We start from the raw sequence: 8712 nt of genomic DNA, 5'->3' as shown, positions 1-8712 counted from the left end.
ATGACATGTGTCCACCCATTTCGGTGAGTCTTGATTAGTTTCTGAAGTCCTACAACAGAGGAAACATTTTGGAGAATGGGAGATTCAGAGAGCAGAGCAGAATGACATAACTATGAGAAGCAGAAGTCCAATAACCAGTGAACTTTGGAGATGAAGAAGGAAAATGCCTCCTAGGGAGCTTCATGAAACAGGAAACCAGGAGAAGAAGCTAGCAGATGACACCGTGTTCATCATGTGCCTTTTGAGATGAGAGAGGAGTATTCACCATGTGTCTTTCCAGCTAAGAGAGAAACTGTGACTGTGTTTGCCATGTGCCTTCCACTTGAGAAAGAAGCCCTGATGGATATGGTATATGTGAGTTTTTTCTTTTTTCTTTCTTTTTCTGGAGTGATGCAAATTTTCCCAAAAAATGATCATAGTGATGAATACACAAATACATGATGATATTGTGAGCTGTTGATTGTATACCATGTATGGAATGTTTGTACATTAAGAATGTACAAAGAAGAAATTAAGAAAATATTTCAATTATAATGGTATCTAAAATCTCTAGGAACAGATTTAAACAAAGATAAACAATGCATGTATACCAAAAGCTATTAATCAATGTTGAAAGAAATTAAAGAATACCCAAGTCACTGGCTAGATATCTCATGCATATGGTTTGAAAGAGTCAAATTTCAATGCAATATAATCCAAAAACAATATACCACTTGAATACTATCCCATCAAAATCCAAGCAGATTTAGAAAAAAAGTCCTCAAATTCTATAGAATTTCAGGCACTGAATAACCAAAACAAACTTGATAAAGGACATAGTTTGGGAACTCAAACTTCCTCATTTCAAATTGAACTATAAAATAATAGCAATCAGGGCGGGCCACGGTGGCTCAGCAGGTAAGAATGCTTGCCTGCCAAGCCCAAGGACCCGGGTTTGATTCCCAGTGCCTGCCCATGTAAAAATAATAATAATAATAATAGTAATCAGAACAGTGTGATTCAGGAACATAAATAGACAAATATATCAATGGAACAGAATAAAAAGTACAGAAATAAAACCACATATCTTAGCCAATTGATATTCAACATGTGATTTACAGACATATGATGGGGAAAGAATAGTACCTTCAAAAAATAGTTTGGGAAAACTGAATATCCACATATAGAAAAATAAAGTTAAACTTCTACCAACTAACAAATTCTCAAAATTAGAAAGCAGATTAGAAGTTATGTGGGGAATGGAAGAGAGGAAAGTGAGAGTACTTCTTTGTAAAAATATTAAAAGTATATAAAGGTAAAAAGAACAGTAGAGTTAAAATAATCTAAAAATGTTACAGATTTTTTTTCAAAAGATTGATATTAAAAATCTAGCTTTATATACTTCAGAGAAAAATATTTATTTTTTGGATAAATGTTGAAGTGTTCAGACAGATCTAATTTTCATACTATGTGGAATTGTAATCATTACAAAAGTCAGTGAAATTTTCATCACTATTTCATAATGAAAAATGTATGACAATTAAAGAAAGTTATGATCATGGAAATATAAGAACTATGTTAATTTTCAGGTAAAAATTTAAAATTGTTACAAATAAAAGTAAATATTGATGATTTTACATTCTTACTGGTAGAACTTAACATGCATTTCTCAGGGAAGAACAAATAAATTAAGTGTAAGATAAATGATTTAAAAAAAAACAAGTAGAAAAGCACAGAACTGATCAGGGAGAGTGACTTTGTTGGGATGCTACATATGCTGCCCTTATCACTTGATTTCCTGTCTGTGTGCCACTTGACCCAGAGGGCAAGACACCACTTTCCAGGGTGGAAAACAGAGTTGGAAAAGGTGGAAACTGATTCCAGAGAGACAAAAAAAATCCCAACATCATAGAAAAAAAAAAGAAAATTTCCCCTAAAAGATATAAAATTCATATTTTTGGGTAGGTGGGAAGGAGTGATAATGGGGATAAAGGGTGCTAATAAGCTCTCTGGTCCATTTGATAGAGTTCAGACTAAATGGAGGGGGGCACATATACCATACGTCTACTCCAGAATGAGGCAGTCAAGTGTGCCTGGCACAGCTGTATGTTGACTCCTTAATTTGCTAGTTGGAGAAAGATAGTGCATAGAATTTATCAACTCAAGGAATCAACACTTTTGTAGTGAATTTGAGAGTGACAAAATGGAGGGACCTTGGATCTGGGGCTTTTGTTTGGAGAATAGCTGCTTGTGCCAGTAAGTATGTATGTATATGTGGCTGGGTATTTGGACTCTGTTCTGTCCCATTGTTCAGTTGTACTAATTTTGTTCCACTAACATATTGTCCAAATTATCACAGCCAGCCTAAACATTTAGAAATTGTTATTTTATCTTTTGTATCTTTGTTATTTATGAAGAACATAAACTGTGCCCACATTTTATATCAACACAGTAAACAATGAGTTGTCTTTGTCCTATAGAAGTTGATTACATTGGAATCTTTATGAACAGATTGCTCCAATTTGACTTGATAATCAAATGTTTTCATTAAAATTTATGAGAATTTATATGCATTTTACATCATCCTAATTATTTTATAAGACATGCTACTTTTGCACTTAATTTAAGAAACCAGTTTCACAGATTTAGTATATTTTGCAGTAGAGTTAGAGTCACAAAAAAATTTTTAGTTTGTAAATATTTAGTTTCTACATTATTAATTCTGCTTATTTGATAAATAAAAGTGGATTATAACAACCATTGTTTATGACTCAAAAGAAAGAATGACAACTACTGACTAATCAGAGTTTATGGGTCCTCATGGGTTTTGTTTCTTAGGAGAGGCTGTGACATAGGTCACACCTTTCTATAATTGAAGTCTAGGGGCTGAACTCTCTACAGATAGAAAACATTTAAGATCTATTACAGAGTGAAGTTTAAAAGTCTCTTGAAATGTGAGTGCTTTCCAAAATCTAAGCACTGATGCTGTATCTTTTCTGTAAGACAAAATAAAAAAATAATGAAATATAGCTAAGAGTCAGACAGTGACTGTCACTTTCCAAAATACAGGGAAGAGAATATATTCATTGCATCTACACTTTGACCACACCAGTAAGTATGACAAAGTCTTCCTTTTTGAGAATCCATTATCTCTTTTGCTGATTTCACATGGTATTGGTGAGATCAAATGAGATGATGTATTTGAAAAAGATTTTGCAATACTATACATGATCATATAAGTGTAAATCTTCCTCAGGTTGTTTGTTAAAATTATGCATATTTTATTAATTCACTATATTGTGTGTATGACATTCTGAGGGTTCTATGATTTCACCTCCAAACCTGGGCTCATTCACACTTTTGTATTGAGAACAAGAGTGGAGATAAAAAGGGACATGATTCTATTTTAAATTTTTTAAAATTTAAAAGAGATTACATTTTTTTAATTTATTAAAAACATTTCATGAAGCCATTATGATAAATATGAGTATATTCAAAGAAGTTGACATAGCTTCACAGAAACAGCCATGTACAATGCATCTTCAATATGTTGCTTTACATTAAACTGATTGAATTTCACACCTGAAGAAAGACTTAGGTAACACACAACAGATATTTCTAGTTCACAGATTATTAAGGAATTGATTTGCCCTGAAGCTGAACCCAGTTGTGTCACTCATGAATCAGATCCTTCAAATATAGTACATGATAAAATGCTCTGAGTCAATAGCAACAAATTAAAGTAAAGAAGAATTTAATGAGGCTTTATTTAATTAAATTACACAGTGTGTGAAGCTTATATAGCCTCTGGAGAAGTGGGACATGTGTGGATAGAAATTGCCAGGTTGAAAAATAACAAGAGGTCTAAGGAAATGTAGCCCATTGTGGTTGGGCATCCTCAAAAAGTCTCATGCCAACACAAGTCTCCACTCTCCAGTTGAATCCTAGTTTATACTCTCTTCCCCTTCATCTCCATTCATATTATATAATCTCTAATCACCAGACTTTCTGTAATTAATCTTTATTTTTCCTTTTCCTTTCTATTTGCTACTTTCTTTGCATCCATTTTCCTTATATGCTTTTATCTCTTTTCACATGCTTAATTTTCCTTTCGCTAAGTCACTTTTCTTATTCTTTCAGTGTCTTTATTATTTTTTGGTCTTCTCCATTTTCCAGTAATAATTTACAAGAAAGCATTGAAAAGGACCCAAACAGCCTTATTTCAATATGAAATTTTGATGATCTTATGTTTAAACTGAAAGTAAAAAGAAATTGTTTGATCTGTTCTTTGTGTTGCTCACCTTCAGAAAAGGACCTACTTGGTATTTATTTAAGTAGGTTAAACTATTTTCTATATTCTTGCTACAGGGCACTTGGACTCCCTCATCACATTAAATGTATTAAATACATAATTGTCTAACAAATGAATGCATTTTATTCCTGCTTAGCAGTTATTCTCTGGTTTCAATATTTGGCATAACTCACTCTTGTAGCTATTCTTGTATGCTCAAAAGGTAGACTGGGAATGAATATTAATGTTATATCTTTTTTTCTGTGTCATTAAAACAAACCAAAGGTCACTAATAATTTCTTTTCCTACTGTATAGCGTGTTCTTCATTTGTGTATAATGGTAGAATTTATTTAGTATATCAATACACAACCAGAATTTTTAGGGGGAAATGTCAGCTACAAAAGCTAAATTTTCACAGAAAATAGACTGCTATGACAGGTATAGTCTACACAAAGCTTTAAGGAGTAGCTTACAGAGTAGTTCTTAATAATCTGGGTGGGGTATTATTTGGTTTGATATACACTATTTGCTAACTTGCTGATATAAAATAGAAAAAGCTTGATGTATTGGCATATAAGCCAGGGAACATTAGGCTATGCAAGAGAGAAAAGACAGTTGAATTATCTTTTATAGCAAACATTTTGAAAGTTACTATGTACTTAATATTTTTAATGGAAGAAAGTCTAGACAACAATTATAATCCCTCACCAGGGTAAATGATCATCAAAAAATACCTATTGGTATCAGAAAGTATGATCTTGTTATACCAAATATGGTTGTACTAAAAGCAGCTAAAACAACAACGATATAATAAAAAAGACATTATTAAGTATGTAAGGAAAGAACATGTTAGAGTATTTCAGGCCTACATGTCTGGAAGTCCAGGAGAATTTTTTTGTAGGGGCTTTTTCAAATTTGTGGCAAAATTATTCTTGGGAGCTATCTAAATAGTGTGGCGTTTTAGAGATGGAGCATAACAATGTAGGCTAGAGACAGTAATTGGTAGCTATTTGCTACAACCTGAGAGTTGATTATACTCCAACCTGTCCTTTCCTTACTCCATTGTCACTGCCTTGTCTTTACTCAAGTTACCCAAGGCAGCTGCAGATATCTCCTCTCTAGTTTGCATAGTCCTAAACCTTCCAATACATCTATTGTTGTAGGGTTGAGAGATCCCCTTAAAGGCAAAATTGATTCATAGGAATTCTGCTGCTTTGCACCACAGTTTAAACCATTTTAATACCTCTTTGATATTTGCTGATTAAATATTAATCTGACTCATTTTTCACAGTGACCTACACCTCACACAAACACACCTCCATCTCTGGCTATTGTGAAGCAGGTATTTTACACAGTCACACCTGTATTCACTGTGATGGAACAGACTCCATCAGCATCCAAAATAGCACAGGGAAGTGAAACTTTTAAGGATCATGAAAGGATTTTCTTTTGTCCCTCAGATATTTATCATGTTCAATTTATAACATTTTGTTGTGATGGAAAGATTATTTTTCCCATATATGACTGTCCCCTTCTCACATATATTGGGAGAAACAAAATTATTCTCAGGAAAGGAAAGTGTGTCTTTTTTATAAGAAAATATTGAGACTAGTGTTTAGATTAGACTGTTTCTAGAGCTTGTTATTAAGTGGAGAGACTAAAGTGTAGACTAGTAAATTTTTCCAAATAAAGTTGAATACATGTCATGACAGGGTGCACCGATCCCATGCTATCTTACACTGGGCTTGTGAAATACAAGCCTATACTGACTGTGAAACTGTCAATATTTTAATAAGTTATGACTCAGTTTTCTTGTCTGTAAAATAGAAAACACTTCTTACATTGGTCTCTGTGAAGGATTAATGATAGAAAAAACAGGAAAATATGATATCAATTCAAATAACTGTTACTGTCAGTAAACTGCTTGAAAATGAAGACTAGTGAAAATATCTGATATGTCATGTGCATTGCCTGGTAGAGGGTCTTGCCCATGGTATGCATTCAAAACCATTTTCCTGAAATAATAAATAAGCAGCTGCCTTCTCTGCAACTTCCAGATAAGACAAAATAGCCACCATGAAGTTGAGAAATCAAACATTCAACCCTGACTTTGTGCTACTGGAAATCTTCAGTCACAACCCCATCAACACCTTCCTTTTCTCTCTGGTCCTGGGCATCTTCACAGTGGCATTCATGGGTAACACTGCCATGGTTCTCCTCATCTACCTGGACACCCAACTCCACAGCCCCATGTACTTCTTCCTAAGCCAACTCTCCCTCATGGATCTCATGCTTATTTGCACCACAGTACCCAAAATGGCCTTCAACTACTTGTCTGGCAATAAACCCATCTCTATGGCATGTTGTGGGACACAGGCATTCTTTTATGTGTCCCTGCTTGGGCTGAATGTTTCCTGTTGGCTGTCATGGCTTATGACCGCTATGTGGCTATATGCCACCCTCTCCGATACACCATCCTCATGAATCAGAAACTGTGTGTACTCATGACTGTTGCTTCCTGAATCCTGGGGTGTCTTGACAGTATCATTGTGCTTGCAGCTGCATTGTCATTCACTTACTGCAGATCTCTGGAAATTCATCACTTTTTCTGTGATGTTGCTGCCCTTCTACCTCTATTCTGCACAGATACCTCTTTCTTTGAAAAACTGCTTTTCATTTGCTGTGTGGTGATGCTAATCTTCCCAGTCTCAGTTATTATCATTTCCTATTCCCATGTCCTTCAAGCTGTCATCCACATGGGCTCTAGGGAAAGCCGTCACAAGGCCTTCACCACTTGCTCCTCCCACCTGGCTGTGGTTGGGCTCTACTATGGTGCTGCCATGTTCATGTACATGAGACCAGCCTCAAAGAATATCCCTGACCAGGACAAGATGGTGTCAGCCTTTTATGCCATCCTCACACCCATACTGAACCCCCTGATCTACAGCTTCTGAAACAAAGAGGTATCCAGGGATCTTAAGAAGCTGTTGGAAAAAGAAAAGTTATTGTAACTCTATTGAAAACCTTTTTATTTCCTGCTTTATTAACAGCCCACCATGGAAACTGGAAATACCTGAAACATTCATCCTCCTAGTCTGTATCTTTCCTATGATCTTTTTCAAATTAAAAATTTGCACAATATTATAGACAAATCATAAGTAAGTAGTATCTAAACATTAGCATATACTGCTTCAACAATGTGAATTTTTCTTATATCACTGGTTTTTTACCATGGGTGTTATCTAACCTTAGAATGCTTGCCTTTCAAATCAGCTGTTTGAATGAATGGTCTTTTCTTCATCCAAAAGTAAGGGTTGAAGTTATTTCACTGTTTTTGTTGAGATGTGTCTTTGTTTGCTGATTACTTAGCTGCCAGTACTTTTCTTCAGTTTCACCTCTATTCTTGGTTATTGACTGTTTTATTCCTGGCTCTTCTCAGCTTAATTACCTAGTATTTAAGTATGGGAAGTTAAGTATCAGCACAGTTTTGCATCACATTTCGTGTCTTTAAAATAGCTGTACAAAATGACTAACACTTTTAGCCTTTCTTTGACAAGTGGATAATATAATGATTCTAGATAACAGAATCTACTTGTTTTGACTGTGCAAACTTCATCTTCATCATCTTTATTGAAAAAAATTGGCACTATCATTTCCTGCAGTTTTTAATCACAATTTTTATATAACTTACAAAATGTTCCTTAATAATTATCACACAAAAGTTTTTTATCCATTATATAGGAACTGGCAAAGTTTTACTTGAAGAGTTTGTGGCCTCTGAATCTCTTAAAACATATTGTTTTAATATGTCACTGCTGCCAACTGTTTGAAGAAATCCTTGATGTAAGGTAATTGTTATCATGGGTTGCACTTCAAATTTTTAGATCCTCTAAATCCTTGAAACAAAATGATTTCCAGCTCTATGGGAGCTGCCTTGTTTTATTTATACATAATTTCACTACAATGGTTATTTATTTTTAACATTCTCTTTCTGTATAACTGTTTTTAACTAAATTGGATTTTATCTTTTAAGAACATGTACAATGAATTATAAACTGTTACATCCTTTAGAGCACTATAGATATTTTGAGGCAAATAGAATATTCTCATTGTGGTGATTGTTTGTTTGTATTTTAAATAAAATTCACACACCTTAAATTCACTTGTTTAAACTGTACAAATCATAGGCATTTTTTAATATTTTAGAATATTCAAATAGTTTTTCAAACATTGTGACTAATTTCAAAATATTTTCATCATTTCAAACAGAAAAGTTATAGAATTAGTAGTCATTTCACGTTTCCTCTGCTCTCAGCCCCTGATTATCACTTATCTATTTTCTAACTTTCATTTTCCCTATTCTGGATATTTCATATAAATGAAATTATACAAATGTGACTTTTAGTGACTGCCCTCTTTCACTTACCATTATGTTTTCAAG

General features: G+C 34.0%; 1 protein-coding gene and 1 pseudogene across 3 annotated transcripts in view; both read left to right on the top strand.

Moving 5' to 3' along the window:
• The first annotated feature begins 274 nt into the window (after positions 1-274).
• LOC143672703 (N-alpha-acetyltransferase 35, NatC auxiliary subunit-like) overlaps positions 275-8712 on the top strand; it is a 133519-nt gene continuing 125081 nt past the window's right edge. For all 3 annotated transcript variants that reach the window (XR_013169949.1, XR_013169950.1, XM_077147257.1), the window contains exon 1: positions 275-354. The gene's annotated coding sequence lies outside the window, so the exon portion shown is untranslated. The remainder of the gene's footprint in view (positions 355-8712) is intronic.
• Positions 6348-7354, top strand: LOC143672702 (olfactory receptor 2M4-like; annotated as a pseudogene).

This window comes from Tamandua tetradactyla (assembly GCF_023851605.1).
Source record: "Tamandua tetradactyla isolate mTamTet1 chromosome 1 unlocalized genomic scaffold, mTamTet1.pri SUPER_1_unloc_2, whole genome shotgun sequence".
Taxonomy (NCBI): Eukaryota; Metazoa; Chordata; class Mammalia; order Pilosa; family Myrmecophagidae; genus Tamandua; species Tamandua tetradactyla.
Note: the sequence above shows the minus strand (reverse complement) of the source record. Positions and strands in the feature narration are given on the sequence as shown.